Raw genomic sequence first — 19225 nt, 5'->3', positions numbered from 1 at the left:
CAATGGAGAACATGGAGCATATGGAGGCTGGAAGGACGGCTGCAACGGCTGGAAACCAGCAAGATGTAACGGATCTTCATGCCCTGCAGATCTTCATCTTGCCGTTGCTGCCACAGAGCCTGTTCCAGGTGACTGCTGCAGGAACTTTGACACACACAACTCCGCCCCCTGATATGTCAGTGGCACACAGTGATGAAGCCATAAAACCTCTGCCCCTGATGTGTCAGTAGCACACGGTGATGCAGAAATAACACCTCCGCACCCTGATGTGTCAGTGGCACCCAGTGATGCAGCCAGAACACCACTACACACACCTGACACACCTGACACAGAAGACAAAACAGAGGACTCTGATGTGGATGTAATGACTCTGTGTAGCATTCATCCCTGCAATATAGTATGTTCCTGCTTGGTTCAGCCCTCTGTATCATGTACTGGAACAACACCTTCCACTGTCCCCTCAAAAACCCTGTGACATTCACCTGGACCCCGATATGGACTGCCATATCTGCTCAGGTTACCAACGACAAAGCAATCAGGCTGCGGACTGAATTCCGATCAACTTATCATTCTCCAAAGGACTCTGGTCGGCCCTCCCCTGGCAACCATGTAATGTGGGGTTTGCCTGGCCAAGTACTGCTCCAGCTCCGACACACCACATAATGTGAATAAAACTTTCCAAATCACACAGATGTGTCATGTCTATGTTCAATCAAGTATAAAAGTATGGATGAATGTAGGGACATTGATCGCACCCAAAGGTACAACCTGGGAAATGACATCAATGCACATGTTTGACCCTGACCCACATGGCCAATTAGATGACTGTGAAGGTGTGAACTAGATGTGTCCTCATTGCTTATGAACAACAATATTGCAACACCCCAACGTAGCCTCAGGTCCATGTATTAAATAGGGCAGTGTGTAAAAATGTCAAATTCGGTAGAAGGCCCAAAGTAGTGTCACCCATCACATGTGACAACAGAACATCGCTTTGCATACCTACTCACACTCAACTGTGTGGACACAGCCTGTTTTGATGGATCACATTGATCCACAATGCAAGAATTTAAACCAGACACCATACACATATTGCGGAAGACACGTAAGGGCACAGGTCTATCAGCAACTATCCCAACCACAATGTCTGGCTCACAGAGGTGGATCTGTCAATATCGACTCAACTCCAAGTGCAATACATCAGTCAGTCCCACCCTGTGTACGGACAATGCTCATTGAGGCACACAACTTGTCATTCTAATCAACACTCATCACAGTTGAACACAAGTGAAGTTGGTATACTTTATTAGCATGTGTGTGTCAGTACAGGCAAGACAAGCGCCACAACATGCAGTCCATTGCTTCAGACTCTAACAGGCAGCATAGGAACATGTAGAGGTGCATGAAATGGGGAGGCAAAAATGAACACTAATCATTATGGATGGCAAAGGTCTCATCCCACTTTGCCTTGCTGGACTAGTCATGTGATGTTTGGCTTATGCTCATTGCCCCCTGTCAGGGGACACAACTCACAGCCCATGGAATCTGCATAGTGCTGTACCACCGGACTGCGCTGACTGTCTTCTCTGCTGACAGAGAGCAGGTGAAAGGGTCCAACAAGGTCACATGTAGTACTAAATTGCCATGTGTGTACTCTCCCTCCAGCAGTATGTCAGATTTAGGAACGTCGCCAAACGACGCTGTGCAGCTCCGCCCATGGGACTGCCTTACCTTGCACAGGTGTGTTTCCATATGCATAGGTGCAAGCACATGCATTCTGAGTCCAGGCGAATGCAGACATGTCCACTGTTGTGGTGGGATATGTGACCATTCATCCAAGATGCAACAAGGTATTGGGACCTGTGCTCTGGGTTACAATCAGTTGTGGCTGCAGGAACGTAGTGACTCATCAATGAATGCGAGCGCAGCTTCCTGGGTGATCAGTTCCAAGAGTACGTATATGTCAAGTTCAACGAACACGAGGGCAAGCCAATCCATTAACTGGTCCAGACAGATGTTCTCCATCCACACCATTTCACCAATCCACAACACAGCCCAATAGGGGAGCGCATCGAATTGGTCACTGTACACAAGGACTTGTGCAATCTCCCATGCAAAACTGCCAGCACATACACCAAATACCAAGGCATCCCATGCACGGGTATCACGGTTACACTCCTGGTCGTGGGCCAACAGGGGGCGCACACACAAGTCATAATCCAATTCAGCTACCGTTGCGTTGGATAGGGAGACATCCATGTGCCACTCGAATGTGCATGATCGACGGTGAAAACAGGGCTGGATGCAGGTGACGTACGCAAGATGGGAGCTCAGACGGTAACTGATGTGCTACACTGCCAGTGGCAGTGCTTCCAACAAATGCAGCATACGTGCACAGTACAGTTCCAAGTGACAGCGGTTGTGCATGTGCCTGGGTTGTCCTGCCGTTGCGTTGGTGGTTCTCATAGAAACAGCACTCTTCTGACCTGTGGCAGTTATGTGGATGATATGCCACATCTTGGAGCAATGAGTTGTATGTGTGTGCAACGTTTGGATGTATGGGTTGTTGTGTATGTAAGTGTCAAGGGCATCCCATGCAGGAGTAGCTCAAGCAGGGACGTCTGTGTGTGGGGTGTGGATTTGTTGGTCTTTAATTAGCGCTGTGCGTGGTGTGGGAGTAGTCATCATCTGCTACGGTATCTCTCTCAGGGGTGCCAGCCGCATTAAAGACCAAGGTCGGAGGTGCAGATTCCTTCCACCTTATGTATTGAGACAAAGGAGCTTTCATCCCTAATGTTAGTGTCACTACTGCTTTTATTCTGGAGATGTGATAGGGCTTTCACGCTGCAATTGAGGCCAGGCATTAGGCTTATGGTGCACCAATAGCGATACAACAGTTGGCATGTATGAGCCAGAATCCCGATTGGTCTTGCACTCCTTGTACAATCTCTCTCTTTCTATATCCCTCTCTCTCCCTCTCCCTCTTTCCCTCTCTCTCTCTCTCCCTCCTTATCTATCTCTCTCCCTCTCTCTCCCTCTCTCTCCCCATCCCTCTCTCTCTCTCCATCTCTCCCTCTCTCCCTTTCTCTCTCTCTCTATCCCCTCTCTCCCCCTCTCTCTCTCTCCCTCTCTCTCCCTCTCTCCATTTCTCTCTCTCTCTGTTCCTTTGTCTCTCTCTCTCTCTCTCTCTCTCTGTCCTTTGATGAGCGCATGACACACTTTCTTATCTTGAATTTTGTCTTGCAGGCTGTTATTTACAGATTGTCCAGGGAAGACCCACCATGACTCTTCCAAATAGTTGTTTTGAGGTAAATTTGATTTAAGCTGTATGATCAGTAGCTTCATGGCATCTGTTGTTCTTCAGGTATGGCTCTGGGCTGGGCTCCCTTTAATGGTGCAGGTTATCGTGCGACTTTACACCAGGTAAGAGCATGTGTTAAATCCATGATTCTAAAGCGCCTTATCGCATGTTTTGTGATCTTATCGCCAATCTGGTTGGCCATTGAGAATGTTTCAAAGTGGTGTTGTTGCAGCTTTTTGCACGGGAACGCCTACTCTGCATATCATCAGCGTTATTTGCCGGTGTCATCTGTGGCAATGTTTTTTGCGGCTGCTATCGCAGGTAAACTGATGATATCGGCTGTTAGCACCAGCTTGTTATTAGGGTGATACATTTATCACAACTTTGGCTGAGATAAAGTACAGCTAACTCAGCTATATGTCCTTGAGAATATGCCTCTCAGAGTATCCCAAAAATAGTACCCCAAAAATCCTTAAAATGCTGCAGGGCAACGAGCGACAGAGGTAGAAGTAGACAGAGAGAGGAAGAGAGGCACAGCTATAGTAGAGGTGAGCTAAAAAGAGAGAGAAATAAAATGTGATTTCCTAGGGGGGCCCTTAGAAGAAGGAGACACTGGGAAATTTTCCACTTTGGGTATGCCTTAAAACATCTCTGGCTATAGCTGTTTCCTACCATCCGTTGTAGTCACTTGGCCTCCGCTCCGCATGGCTCAGTTTATGGGGTGCAAGAGAGTTTTCCTGCACGGGGTGATGGCTAACCTTTTGTCGGGTCTGTAGTGAGGCAGGAGTAGCACCTGAAATGCAGAGCTGTTTATTCTCCAGTGCCTCTCCTACCTCACTCTACAGAGTATAACTACCCAAGCCACAGACTATCTCACCCAATTTCATTTTCGCTTGCAGTAGACTTTCTTTGTAGGGGAACCTTTACCATATCTCAGCTGCAGCCAGTTGCCCAACAATTGACCAACCTTTTAAAACATCAAAAAACATTCGTTATCAATAGATTAGACAAACAGTAAGGCCCATATTTAGAAATGAGTTGCATCAGGTTTGCATTGATATTTTAACACGGACTCGGCACTAAATGCTTTTGGTATTAAAAAACAAAACAACGCAAATTACCATTTGCTTTTTTGTTGTAAAAAAAGAATGCAACATAATGCAGCACATTACACTGCCTTGTGTTACGAGGCATTCCAGTGCATGAGCATTCCTGTGTACTGGAATGTCTATAAGTGTAGACAGGGATTTGCATCAAAACCCTGCACCTCCCTAACTGGCTGGCATAAATAACAAGGAGAAATATCTACATTTTGCCTCTTTACTTTCTCTGTGCATGTATGTTGCATGTTGCAGCACACATATAAAGAGAAAATCATCTCAAAGAATAGTTTCCGTTCAGGAAGATACCATCTTTCCGCACAAAAGCTATCCTGACCAAAAACACAGACTTCATTGCACTATAGCACAAGGTTTCCTGCGTTTGGCTAGACAGCACAAAGTGCACAAGTGCATCGAAAGAGCATGACTGTGCCGTTTCTTTGGACATATGATGCAGTTCTATTGTTTGCTGTTGACTCAACGCAGCACAGCAACTTTGCTTGCTGTGCTGCAAACTTGTAATTAAATTTGGCCCTAATTTCCTGCCAGATCCAATTCTAAATGTTATACAGCTGGTACATATCCTGTTTGTGTGAGAAAACTTTATCTGATGTTGTGAGTGATGTACATGTTCTTTTTGTTTGAAGGGAGCTTTATGGATATTGCCTGCACTATACTATGTTTGCATGTGTAAGGGAAGCACGCATAGTTGATGCCTGTACAACACTGCCTTTTCTCAATGTGTAAGGAAGAGTGCACGATTGCTGCCTGCACAATACTCGATTTGTAATTATAAGGGGAGAATTCACCGCTGCTGCCTGTAGAAGAGTTCCTTTTGAGTATGTGTGCATTGTTTGTGTGTGTGTGTGTGTTTGTTATTTTCTTCTGTGTGTGTGCTTATGTGAGGAAGGTGTTTGTGTGTGTGGGAAAGACAAGAAGGCAGCCACGGAGAGTGTTAAACAGTCCTATCTGGGCGTCTCAGGCCGGCCAAACCATCATGCACACTAAAGCTCTCTCCAAGCTGCATTGTCAGGTTGGAGAGAGCAGGCACAGGCTCCCAGACTGACTGGGAGCGCAAATCATCAGCGCTCGGGCCAATACTGATGCTACTTTCAGAAGCATGAAAGCAGCGTCAGCATTGTATGCAATTGAATCTGGGGGCCGATGCCGCGTTGCGGTAGGTAAGTGTTTATGTATTTAATTTTTTTTTTGTCGCTTCATCAGTCCGTCTCCCTGTCCATCCCGCCTCATCACTTGACACACCGGCTGCTACTGCCTCTCAGAGTTACTGTTTAACGCACATGTACAGCCCCTTCTAGAATATCTGTGTCATTAAGGATTAAAGGTTCAAACCTATAACATATTACTGAAATTATTCTCTTCTTTTTGGTCTTCATTTATCTTTGGTGTCTTGTTTTTTTATACATTTTTTGTCACAAATAAGCTAGATGAGTTTGATCGACACTGAGATTGATTGTTTGATACACTCAAAAAAAATTGGTGAAGCATCTTATTACATCAGTTCTTTATAGAACATAGTCATCCAAACGCTTTCAAAGTAATAAAAGAACAACAACAATTAAGATTGTTAGAACTGGGGGTCTCTAGTTGGCGGAGGTAGGTACCTTAGGCCAAATATGGACCTTGCTTCTAAGTCAGGGAAAGGAAGGACACCTTCTCAGGTAGTCAGATAGCCCCTGCTCACCCCCTCGGTAACTTGGCATGAGCTGTCCAGCTTATTTCTAAGGCTAATATGTAAAGTATTTGCAACCACTCTCTCAGCAATCCAATGATGACACCACAAATGGACTCCACACGAGTTTCATAAAAACAAGTATATGTTTATATACAAAATATACGATGAGAACACATGATAAAAATCCAACATATGCGTATGTGTAATAATTCACCTGGCCGGTTCTTAGGCCAGCCAGCCCTTGCAGTATTAATGAGCAATTCTCTATGATCCAATGCAGTTCTAATGCAAGGTTATGCAGTTCGTAATGCAAGAATCAGGCACTTTGTAATGTCAAAGCAATGCAGTTCGTTATGCAACAATCAAGCAGTTCATAATGCCAAACAAAGCAATTCAGAATGCAACAATCCGGCAGTCCGTTATGCAGAAATAATGCAATGCGTAATGCACAATCAGGCAGTTTGTAATACCAAAATGATGTAATGAGTTTGGCAACAATCAGGTAGTTTGTTATGCAGAAATAATGCAATGCGTAATGCAACAATCAGGCAGTTCGTAATACCAAAGTAATCAATCAAGAGTATTTGTAAGGCGCGCTACTCACCTGCTAGGGTCTCAAGGCGCGGGGGGCTGCTACTGCTCGAAAAGCCAGGTCTTGAGTTTCCCTGAAGGAGAGATGGTCCTGGGTGAGTCGTAGGTGGGTGGGGAGGGTGTTCCAGGTCTTGGCCGCCAGGTAGGTGAAGGATCTTCCTCCGGTGGTGGTTCTGTGGATCCGTGGGACGGTGGCTAGGGCAAGGCTGGCGGAGCAGAGCTGGCAGGTTGGCATGTAGAACGTGAGGCGGTTGTTGAGGTATTCGGGGCTCAAGTCGTGGAGACTCTTGTGTGCGTGGGTGAGGAGTCTGAACGTGATCCTGTTGCTGACGGGGAGCCAGTGCAGGTCCCTCAGGTGGGTGGAGATGTGGCTGTGTCGGGGGATGGCCAAGACGAGTCGTGCTGAGGCGTTCTGGATGCACTGGAGTCTTTTCTGTAGTTTGGCGGTGGTCCCAGCGTAGAGGGCATTCCCATAGTCCAGACGGCTGGTGACGAGGGCCTCGGTGACCGTTTTCCTGGTTCCAGTGGGGATCCAGCGGAAGATCTTACGGAGCATGCGGAGTGTGTTGAAGCAGTAGGAGGTAACGGCGTTGACTTGCCTGGCCATCGTGAGGGAGGAGTCAAGGATGAAGCCCAGGTTGCGTACGCGGTCTGTGGGCTTGGGTGGGGGGCCCAGAGCAGGGGGCCAACAGGAGTCGTCCCAGGCGGAGATGGATGGGCCAAGGATGAGGACTTCCGTCTTGTCTGAGTTAGGTTTCAGGCGGCTGAGCATCATTCATTCCGTCCTGGAAGCTTGCTCTGGCGGAGGTGGGGTCGTTGGTGAGGGAGAAGATCAGTTGGGTATCGTCGGCGTAGGAGATAATGTTGAGGTTGAGGTTGTGCTTGCGTGCGACGGCTGCGATGGGGCTCATGTAGACGTTGAAGAGGGGGGGGGCTGAGTGAGGAGCCTTGAGGTACGCCGCAGATGATCTTGGTGGCTTCTGTGAGGAAGGGCGGGAGACAAACTCTTTGGGTTCTGTCGGAGAAGAAGGAGGTGATCCATTCCAGGGCCTTTCCTTAGATCCTGGCGTGGCGGACACGGGTTGTCAGGGTGCGGTGGCAGACCGTGTTGAACACAGCCGAAAGGTCGAGCAGGATGAGGGGGGCGGTTTCTCCGTTGTCCAGCAGGGTCCGGATGTCGTCGGTGGCCCCGATGAGGGCGGTCTCGGTGCAGTGGTTCACTCGGAATCCGGACTGCGATGGGTCGAGGGAGCCGTTCGTCTCCAGGAAGGCTGTCAGCTGTTTGTTGACAGTTTTCTCGATGACTTTTGCAGGGAAGGGGAGGAGCGAGATGGGGCAGAAGTTCTTGAGGTCTGAGGGGTCTGCGGTGGGTTTCTTCAGGAGGGCGCTAATCTCTGCGTGCTTCCAGCTCTCCGGGAAGGTGGCGGCTATTAAGGAGTTGTTGATGATGTCCCGAAGTATGGGTGCGATAATGAAGTCGGCTTTGTTGAAGATGTGGTGTGGGCAGGGATCATCTGGGGAGCCCGAGTGGATGGTGTTCATCGTGTGGGTGATATCTTCCATGCTGACCTGAGTCCAGGCACACATGGTGGTGGTGGGGGGTGTAGGTTCGGTGGTGGGGTATGTGTTCTGAGCGCCGAAGCTGTCGTGTATGTCGACCATCTTACAGTGAAAAAAGGTGGCCGGAGAGTTGCAGAGCTGGCATTGGGGTTGGAGAGCTCTTTCACGACGTTGAAGAGTTCCTTGCTGTTGTGGGTGTTGTTGTCCAGTCGTTCTCTGAAGGATGACCTTTTGGTGTTGCGGATCAGCTGGTGGTGTTTGTGGGTGGCGTTCTTGAGGGCTGTCATGTTATCGGTTGACTGGTTGTGGCGCCAGGCTTTCTCGAGGTCATGGCAGGATTTCTTGGAGTCTTTGAGATCGTTGGTGAACCACGCGGCTTTCTTGCTGTTGAGGTTTCTGGGAGAGTTTTTCAGTGGAGCAAGGGTGTCGGCGCAGTCGGTGAGCCACTGTGTGAGGTTGCGGGCTCCTTCTTTGGGGTCTGTGGTGTTGGTGGGAGGGTTTAGGTGCAAGGAGGTGGTGAGTTGCTCTGTGGTGATCTTGCTCCAGCATCTTCAGGAAGTTTGTTGAGGGCGGTGGTGGGTCGTTGTTTTCCTGAAGTTGAAGTGTACGCAACTGTGGTCGGTCCAGTGGAGCTCGGTGGTGTGGCTGAAGGAGATGTGGTTGCTGGAGGAGAAGACAGGGTCGAGCGTGTGGCCGGCGTAATAGGTGGGGGTGTTGACCAGTTGCTTGAATCCGAGGTTGGCGAGGTTGTCTAGTAGGGCGGTGGTGTTGTTGTCCTGGTCGTTCTCCAGGTGGAAGTAGAGGTCTCCTAGGAGGATGTAGTTGGGGGAGGCGAGGGCGAGTCGGCTGATGAAGTCTGCGATGGCCTCGCTGAAGTGTGAGCATGGTCCCGGGGGTCTGTAGATGAGGGTTCCTCTGAGGGTGGTCTTGGGGTCGGTGTGACTCTGGAAGTTCAGGTGCTCTGCGGTGGCGAGGGTGAAGTCGGTGTTGGTCATGATGCGGATAGTGTTTCTGTGGGCGATGGCGATGCCTCCTCCGGTCTGGTTGACGCAGTCCCTCCGGATGATCTTGTAGCCGTCCGTGATGGCAATGGCGATGTCGGGGGCTGAGGAGGCATTCATCCAGGTTTCCGTGAAGAAGGCGACGTCTAGTGCCGTTTTGTCCAGGAGGTCCCATAGCTCGACGGTGTGCCTGTGGATGGAGCGGGTGTTGAGCAGGATGCACTTGAGGTGGTTGTTGTTGGCGGCTGTTTTGGCTGGCGCGGTGCAGGACCGAGTGCAGGTGAAGTAGCAGGCATGGCAGGTGAAGGCTCCGTGGGTGCGTTTTGGGGTGGCTTGGTAGCAGGCTGGATGTCGGCCGGTGTTGAGTGCATGGAGGGTGGCGGCGTCGTAGCTCAGGCGGGGTCCAGGGGTTCTGGTGGTCTTCTCATCCAGCACAGACATCGACTTCAGCCACGCCACAGAGCTTCAATGGACGGACCACAGCTGCGTCCACTTCACCTTCAAGAGAACGACGACCCACCATCACCAGCAACAGGCCGCCCGCAGAAGCTGGAACAAGATCACAGCAGACCAGCTCGCCACCTCCCTGAGCCAGCACCCTCCTGCCAGCTCAGCGAACCCCAGCTAGGCCGCAGACAACCTCACAAAGTGGATCAGCAACTGCGCGGACGAACTTGCCCCGCTGAGGACCCCGCCTAGCAGACCCGGCAGCAAGAAGGCCCCATGGTTCACCGACGAACTCAAGAGCTCCAAGAAGAACTGCCGAGCCCTCGAGAAAGTCTGGAAAAGGGAACCGACACCGGACAACAGGACCTCCTACAAACTTGCCACCCGGAAACACCACCAGCTGATCCGCGCCGCCAAGAAAACAGCATTCAAGGACCGGTTGGACAACAACGCACACAACTGCAAGGAACTCTTCAACATCGTGAAAGAGCTTTCCAACCCCAGCGCAGGAAACAACGACATCACCCCATCACAAGACCTCTGCAACTCCCTCGCCTCATACTTCCACAACAAGATCACGGACATACACAGCAGCTTCAACAACCAACCGACGCACACCATGACCGACCAACCACCCCCGCCCACCACCACCCTCCACGCCTGGACCCCGATCAGCACCGAAGACACCATCCGCACGATGAACTCCATCCACTCCGGATCACCGACCGACCCCTGCCCTCACCACGTCTTCAACAAGGCCGACGCTGTCATCGCACCCCACCTGCGAGACATCATCAACACATCCTTCGACACCACCATCTTCCCTGAGAGCTGGAAACACGCCGAACTCAGCGCTCTACTCAAAAAACCAACAGCGGACCCCACCGACCTCAAGAATTACCGCCCCATCTCGCTTCTCCCGTTTCCAGCCAAAGTCATCGAGAAGACCGTCAACAAGCAGATGGCCGCCTTCCTCGAGACGAACGGATCCCTCGACCCATCACAGTCCGGCTTCCGAGCCAAACACAGCACCGAGACCGCCCTCATCGCCGCCACCGATGACATCCGAGCCCTGATGGACAATGGAGAAACAGCGGCCCTCATCCTCCTAGACCTCTCCGCGGCATTCGACACGGTCTGCCACCGCACCCTAGTACGGCGCCTCAGCAACATCGGAATCCAGGACAAGGCGCTGGAATGGATCATCTCCTTCCTCGACGGAAGAACACAGAGAGTCCGCCTACCACCGTACAAGTCAGAGGCCTCCGAAGTCATCTGCGGCGTCCCCCAAGGATCATCTCTGAGCCCCACCCTCTTCAACGTCTACATGAGCCCCCTCGCGGCCATCGTACGCAAACACAACCTCAGCATAATCTCCTACGCCGACGACACCCAGCTGATCCTCTCCCTGACCAACGACCCCGCCGCCGCCAGAGCCAACCTGCACGAAGGGATGAAAGAGGTAGCCGAGTGGATGACGACCAGCCGCCTGAAACTGAACTCGGACAAGACGGAGGTCCTCATCCTGGGCTCCACACCCTCCGCCTGGGACGACTCCTGGTGGCCTCCCGCCCTGGGCACCGCACCCAAACCGACAGACCATGCACGAAACCTGGGCTTCATCCTGGACTCCTCCCTCTCCATGACCAGGCAAGTCAACAACGTCTCCTCGGCGTGCTTCAACATCCTACGCATGCTACGAAAGATCTTCTGGTGGATCCCCACAGAGACCAGGAAGACCGTCACCCAGGCCCTCGTCACCAGCCGACTGGACTACGGCAACGCCCTCTACGCCGGCACCACCGCCAAGCTCCAGAAGAGACTCCAGCGGATCCAAAACGCCTCAGCCAGACTCATCCTCGACATCCCACGATCCAGCCACATCTCCGGACATCTGAGAGACCTTCACTGGCTCCCCGTCAACAAGAGAATCACATTCCGCCTCCTCACCCACGCACACAAAGCCCTACACGACCAAGGCCCGAGCTACCTCAACAGCCGAGTCAACTTCTACGCTCCCAAACGCCACCTCCGATCAGCCAACCACGCCCTCGCCGCCGTCCCCCGCATCCGAAGAGCGACTACAGGAGGAAGGTCCTTCTCCTACCTGGCCGCCAAGACCTGGAACTCCCTCCCTCCTGACCTGCGCCTGACCCAAAACCACCTCTCCTTCAGGAAGAAGCTGAAGACCTGGCTGTTCGAGCAGTAGCGGCACCCCCCCCCCCCCCCCCCCCAGCGCCTTGAGACCCTACGGGTATGTAGCGCGCTTTATAAGTGTCACTGATTGATTGATTGATTGGTGCTGTGCGCTATCCAGGGGTGGACGGGCGTAGGCAGGCTTGCCTTTGGCGCGCCTTCGGCGCGCCCGCTGCGCGTGGCCGCTCTGCGTATGCGCAGTCCCTGCCATTTATGGCGAAGTGGGAGGCAGGAGCAGCTGGGAGGCGGGAGCGGGGCAGCAAATGGGGAGCGGGAGACAGGAGAGGGGGGCGGGGCTGCAGGGGAGCAGTGGTGGGGAGCAGAGGGGGGAAAGAGCGGGGGAGAGCGAGGGCAAGCCTGGGCAAGCCTGCAGATCGGGAAGGCAGAGTCAAGGGTCACAGCTCACTGCCGCGCGGTCCCTGCCATTTATGGGCAAGTGGGAGGGAGGAGCAGCTGGGAGGCGGGAGCGGGGCGGCGAATGGGGAGCGGGAGACAGGAGAGGGGGGCGGGGCCGCAGGAGAGCAGCGTCGGGGAGCAGAGGGGGGGAAAGAGCGGGAAAGCGGAGCGGGGAGAGCGAGGGCAATCCTGGGCAAGCCTGGAGATCGGGGAAATCCTGGGCAAGCCTGGAGAGCGAGGGCAAGCCTGGAGAGCAGGGGCCCTAAGGAGAGGCGGCAGCAAGAGGGACAAGCAGGCAGTGGCAGCAGAATCCGGGCACACGGGTGCCGTGCGGTAGTGGAGTGACCGGGTCAATAATGTACTCTGTGATGCCTCAATATTCCCCAAACATGGGTACGGTGTAAACAAAGTGTGCCTCCACACTCCAGCCTCGGTGCTGCTACTTCTTAGCAAGTACAGGCCATGATATGAGCTTGAGCGGAGGCTCGCGCTGCGAGAAAGGGAAAGGCTGAGAGCGTTCCTCTCGAGCCCGCACCCCACCCCAGGCGCGACACCCACCCACTCACTTAGCGTTATCTGGGGGGTGCCACCTCGCTGTCCTCTCCTCATGACTAGGGCCTCCGATGCAGCTTCGTTGACTTTGGCAGTGGAATTTGGGCCACCGACATGGGGATGGCTCGAGGTCCCTCCTTGGAACAGACAGGCTGGGATCAGCAGCTCAGCTCCTCTGGAGATGTCGGTCTGGGCAGATGGCAATGACGAAGATCTCAGGCTGCAACAGGGCACACACACACAGCGTCGCAGGGACTTACTTCGACTCCTGGTGCCCACGATCACAGGGAAATTCTTACGAAGGTCCCAGGCTGCAAAAAGCACAGGCACACAGTGCCGCTTAGGCACACTTGGGTTCTGGGTGCACACGATCACAGGACAATCCTCACAAATGTCTCAGGCTACACAAAGCACACACAGCGTCGCTGACATTCACTTAGACTCCTGGTGCCCACGATCACAGGTCAAGTCTTACGAGGGTCTCAGGCTGCAAAAAGCACACACACACAGCATCGCTGAGACACACTTGGTTCCAGGTGCACACAATCACAGGGCAATCCTCACGAAGGTCTCAGGCTGCACAAAGCACACGCACACAGCATCGCTGAGACTCCCTTGGACTCCTGGTGCCCACGATCACACAGAAATGTTAGCGCTCAAAAACCCAGCCACTTCTAAAAGAGTGGTTTTTGAAAACCACAATGCAAGAACCACCTTCATAAAAAGATGTGTTATTACATTGTGAGTTCAAATATACTAAACTTCACCTCTCCATCTTAAGCCTTTGGGAAGATAGGCTGGAAACATTTTATACAGCCTCCCCACTCTACCCTGTGGGCAAGATGGCCTTTCAACAGCGAAAAACTAAATGGAGATGATTCCATTGTCAGGACATGGTACACACCTCAGTGCATGTCCTGCCTTTCACATGCACTGCACCCTGCCCAGGGGGGTACCCAGGACCTACCATAGGGTTGTCTAATGTGCATAGAAAGTGAACGGTAAGGCCTAGCAAGTGAGTGCACTTGCCAGGGCAACTTGGCAGTGTAACAAACAGGGTGCAGGCACTGCAGTGGCAGGCCTGAGTTCTCTCTTTTAAGGCTACTTGTGTGAGTTGCACAATTAGTGCTGCAGGCCCACCAGTAGCTTTTGCATTACCAGCCCTGCACCTAAGCATCTAAGTTGGCAACACCATGTCAGAAAAAATGGGGAAACATCCTTTACAACGCAACTTTTACCACGCAGTGCCTTTACGACGCAACAATTACAACGCAAACCATTACAACGCATTGCGCTGGGGGGCGCTCTAGGATAGGGAATAGATTTAATTTACTATCCAACACCTCCCCTAGTGTCCACGGGGACTGGAGTTTGAATAGTAAATTAAACTATTCACTATCCAGCATCCCAAAGCACTATGCGTTGTAAAGGTTTGCGTTGTAATACTTACGTTGTAAAAGCATGCGTGGTAAAAGCATGCGTTGTAATGTCATACATCTGAAAAAATGTCTAGGGGGAAAGCAAAACGTTTAGGGAACTTCGGCCAAAAAGGGTCAAGTCCAACACTGGTGAATTAGATACTTAGCACTAACAAAAGTTATTCAGCATTCTCATCCATTTACTTGCACAAAACAATGTTTCTGGAGCCTCCTCATATACCTATATCGATCATGATACATTATCACAAAATGTTCCACAGAAGCTTCATACACTGTCCACAGCACTAGCTGCGGGCAGTTTAAAAACAAGAAGCCTGGATTGTCAATAAACCTTTAAAGAGTTTTAACATAGTCTTTCTGCTATGCTAGCTGTTTTGCCTGCATGTTTCAGTCATTGTCAAATGTACTCTGCTGACCATCATTCACCACAGTATTCATTCGAGTACAACACACACTATCCAAGCACAAATTTCAGTTGCATAGTCTACATTGTTTATTGGCATAACACACTAACTTGCTGTTAGTTTGCTCAATCAAAGGGTCTAGGAGATGGTGGCAGCTGTGCATACACCTAGAAGAATCAATTTGAAGAAGCCTACGTGAAGTTCTGTTTAACAATATGTAGCAACGGCTCAAATGACAGTCGGAGCCGTAGTGTAGATGAACAAGAGATGATTTATTAAAGTAGTATTAAACACTGCGACCTCAGCCACAGCCTGCCGATATGCTGTCGCCTCCGCTCGTGTCCCCGGCGCTCGCCTTGGAACGCTGGTCCTGGTGACATTCTAAGTGATTTTAATTTAATTTAATTTAATTTAATAGCGATTTGTAAAGCGCCTGGTGACCCAAGGGTGACCCAAGTGATGTCACCGCGAGCAGCACCATCACACGCAGAGCCGCCGGGGGAGGGCAAAAGAGGGAGATACCACACATCCCCCTTCCCTGCAGAAATTGAAAACATTAAATATAACAATGTGCAGAAAGAAGACATGGGGTGAAATCTTACGGTAGGTGGAGTGGCAATAGTTACATCATTACATATTGATCAAAGTGCCTGGGGGTCTGGTCACTCTCCTGTTGGGCCTGTGGCCTGGGTGAGGGACACCTGACGGCCTCATGGTGGTGGAACTACTGTCCAGTCTTGGACCACTCTCCCCCCCCCCTTGCACCTTCAGGGACTTCTACTGAAGGATGGTATTTTACAACTCTCCCTAGGTTCCCTTATTTTCCCTTCTTGAGTTTTGACTGCATTCTTGAAAAGTTTTGGGATTTTGGTAGGACTGCTGTACCCTGACCAGCTTGCCCTCCCTGTGGGAGCTTTGATTTTGATGTTGTCACCTACTTTGAATTCGACCTCCAATGCCTCTTTTTCGATAACTGAGTAGTTGTTCTCAGACTTCTGGAGCGACCTTGAGGCAAAGGCTATGGTTTCTTCTCCTTCCACGCCTTTTTGGGTGAGGACAGCTCCCAACCCTTTTGCGCTTGCATCAGTGGTGAGGATCGTTGCCCGGTTGGGCACGTATGACTTCAAACTGGGGGCTTCTGCAAGTGCTCTCTTTACATCCTCGAACTCCCTCTGGCATTCCTGGCTCCATTTGAATTTGTTTTCTTTTTTTAACAGTAGCCTGATGGCGTAAGTCCTGCCTGCCAAGTTTCTTATGAACTTTCCATAGAACTCCAACATCCCCATGAATGATTTGATCTCGTCCTTGCTTTTGGGGGGTGACAGATTCATGATGGTGTTTTGCAGTTCGGCCTTGGGACGTATGCCTTCCGTCGTTACCTTGTGACCCAGGAAATCCAGCTCTGCACAGCTAAATACACATTTGTTCTTCTTTACGGTAAGGCCTTGGGACAAAAACCTCCTCAACACGCATCTCAGTCTCTCATCATGCTCAACTTGGTTCTTTGCGAAAACAAGCACGTCATCCTGGTAACACATGACGCCTGGGATGCCTTTTAGGATGTTGCCCATGATTCTTTGGAACACGGCAGCCGCCGAGACTAACCCAAAAGGCATCCTTTTGAATTTGTAAGCGCCCATAGGTGTCACAAAAGCAGTGAGTTCCTGAGACTCCTCGTGTAGTTTTATCTGGAAATAGGCCGAGGTGAGATCGAGGGTGGAAAACACCTTGGCACCTTCTAGCATGCTCATCATTTGGGTGATGTTCGGCAAGGGGTATCGGTCAACAACTACCTCCTTATTTAGTGCCCTCAAATCAATGCAGAGCCGGACTGACCCATCCTTCTTCTTCGCTGCTACGATGGGTGCCAACCATTCGGTCGCTTCCACAGGTTCGATGACTCCAGCCTTGCACAGTTTCTCCAATTCGGATCTGACCTCCTCCTGATTGGCTATTGGGAGCTTTCTAACTTTTGCCACAACGGGCTTGGCGTTCACCTTCAGTTTTATTTTGTGACAGTAGTTCTTCAGGCATCCAAGCCCTTCCCTAAACACCTCTTCGAACTCCGTCGTAATGTCAGTCTTGTATTCCTGTATCTCCTGTATTAAAATCTGGGGATTGCTATTGGGATTGAGATACACACCTAACCCCTTCTGAGCTTTCCACCCCAAGATGTTGTCTCCTACTGTGGATACATATACTTTAGACACAGTAGTCCTATTCCTGTACTCAATTTTACTCAGAAAATATCCTTTCATGGAGATAGGACGCCCTGCATACCCTCCTGGCCTTAGATCTTACCTCTTCAAGATTATCTTCCCCTTAGACACACGTGAGAACTCCTTAGCATTGATAATTGTTATTCTAGAACAGGAGTCAAACAATGCTTCTAGATCAACCTCCCCTACTTTTATGACGTCTTTTGGGCTACTGACTTGACCTTCATCTTCCTGTACTGCAATTTCCGCACACATGGGGTTTCCTGGACTTTGTGTCTTCAACTCTTGTATTTGCACTACAATCTCGTCGCACACCACATTCGTTCTGTCTCTACTCTGTCTACTGGCCCCCTGCCCACTCTTGCAATATTGCTTGAAATGGCCTTTCTTACCACATTTGTTACATGTGAATCTGAGGGCGGGACACTCCTTGTCGTTGGCTAGGTGCCCTTGCTTACCACACCTGTAGCAGGTACCTTTGAATGTTCCTCGCGGCTTGCCTTCCTTCTGTTCTCTGCCCACCACCTTCTGACCTCTAACCACGGACACAGTCTCGCATTCGGACACCACCTCACTGACACTGGTCTTGTCATCATTCTTCTTCTCCCCTGCGTCTTGCTTAATCTCCTTGACACACTGTAACATGTGCTCTACTTGCTTGGCTATGATGAGGACCTCTCTCAACGGCGGGTCATCTTTAAGCCATAGCTCTTCACGCATTCGCTCCATCCTGCAAGTCAAGACAAACTGGTCCCTAATTCTCTCCTCACTCGCTCCACCAAACTTGCAAGTGGCGGCAAGTTTCCTCAACTCAGACACAAAATCTTCTATTGACTCCCCTTCCTTCTGTGCTCTTTTCCCAAAGTGGTACCTCTCCATGATTGTGCTTGTCTTAGGGAGGTAGTGCAAATCTAATTTTTTTAGACTTACTTCAAACTCATTCAGACCTCTTGCTTCCTGTGCCCCTAAGTCTGGGAGGTGGTCTAGGACTTCCTCTCCCTCTGCGCCTAGGTAATAGGCTAGCAATGCAACTTTCCTTTCCAATCCTAGGTTAGGCCCACACACAGTAGCGTAATTTAAGAACACTTTTTTCCATTTTTTCCACAGGATGGTGGGATCACCTGGGCTGGTTAAGAAAAAAGGTGGAGGGGTCACACTTTGCATACTTATATCTCAAGGTCTTGATATGCACCACAACCTGGTAGCGTGCACTAAATCTACTGCAAACTTATAAATGTGGGGAAAACACTGTGGTCGATGCCAGGGTAAGTGCGCCTAGAAAAGCTACTAGTGAAGACACTTATATACATGGAGTTACATCTAATCAAAACTTATAGCAAGAATTAAGGTGAAAGGCCCCTGCACGGCTCTCACTCCCTGTAGCAAGGGTTACAGAACAAGTGACTTGCTGCAGCATAGATTACTGAGATACAGGAGGTCTTAAAGATACAAGAATCTGTGAAGAGACCATGCAGTGGGAATGTAGAAGACCAACACACAAAGATGAATATTTTCCCTGTTTGCACCGTCCATACGCCCAAAGGCTGGTTGTAATCCACACTAGGCTTGTCCTTGGAAAGGCAATGCTCGATGTGCTTAACCAAACAGTTGTCATATACTGCTAGGACAGTTTTGTCAGCAAGTTAGAAATGGCCGCAATACACTTCCTGATTAGCGTCTACTCCACAGCGCTAAAATTGCTAACAGTTCGTAACAAATGCTGGTTTATTCTCCATCTAGTAACTGGCAGTGCACCACTTTCACGTGCACGTCTCTTCCGTTGAGTTGAGATCACACACGCCCCCTTGTGGTGACCAGAAGAAACCGCCACACACACACACGCACTCTGCAAAGTTATTTCCCAAACGGCAAAACCTTAATTAGGTGGTGAGAAACGCTTCAGAAAAAACGTCTATTGCCAGTCAATGTATGTCCTTTTTTTTCGCCGATGACGATCCACAGGACTAAACAGCTGCCTTATGCTCTTGACCCTTACACGTAGTGCAGTGCGTGCCCCCTCACGTGAGGTTCTCACGCTACCTGCCTTCGCTTCAAGAAACAAGTAAGGGGTCTTAGACCGTCTCCCACAGCGCTATTCTAGCCAGCTACCGATTCCGTTAACTTGGCTGTCTGTCTCCAATTACACTGCTATCCTGAGGTGACCGCACGCCTTGCTCTCACCTTCACACTCGATCCAGGCGGCGCTAAAATTATCCGCTAGTCTGGCTCCGGCAAACACAGGATGTCTCAGCACTTTTACGCCAGCAGATGATGTAGCTCGCCACACAGGACACAGGCGAAGGGTCGGGGTAGCGCGCAGGGA

The sequence above is a fragment of the Lissotriton vulgaris genome, chromosome 4_1, assembly GCF_964263255.1.
Source record: "Lissotriton vulgaris chromosome 4_1, aLisVul1.2, whole genome shotgun sequence".
Lineage (NCBI taxonomy): Eukaryota > Metazoa > Chordata > Amphibia > Caudata > Salamandridae > Lissotriton > Lissotriton vulgaris.
Note: the sequence above shows the minus strand (reverse complement) of the source record.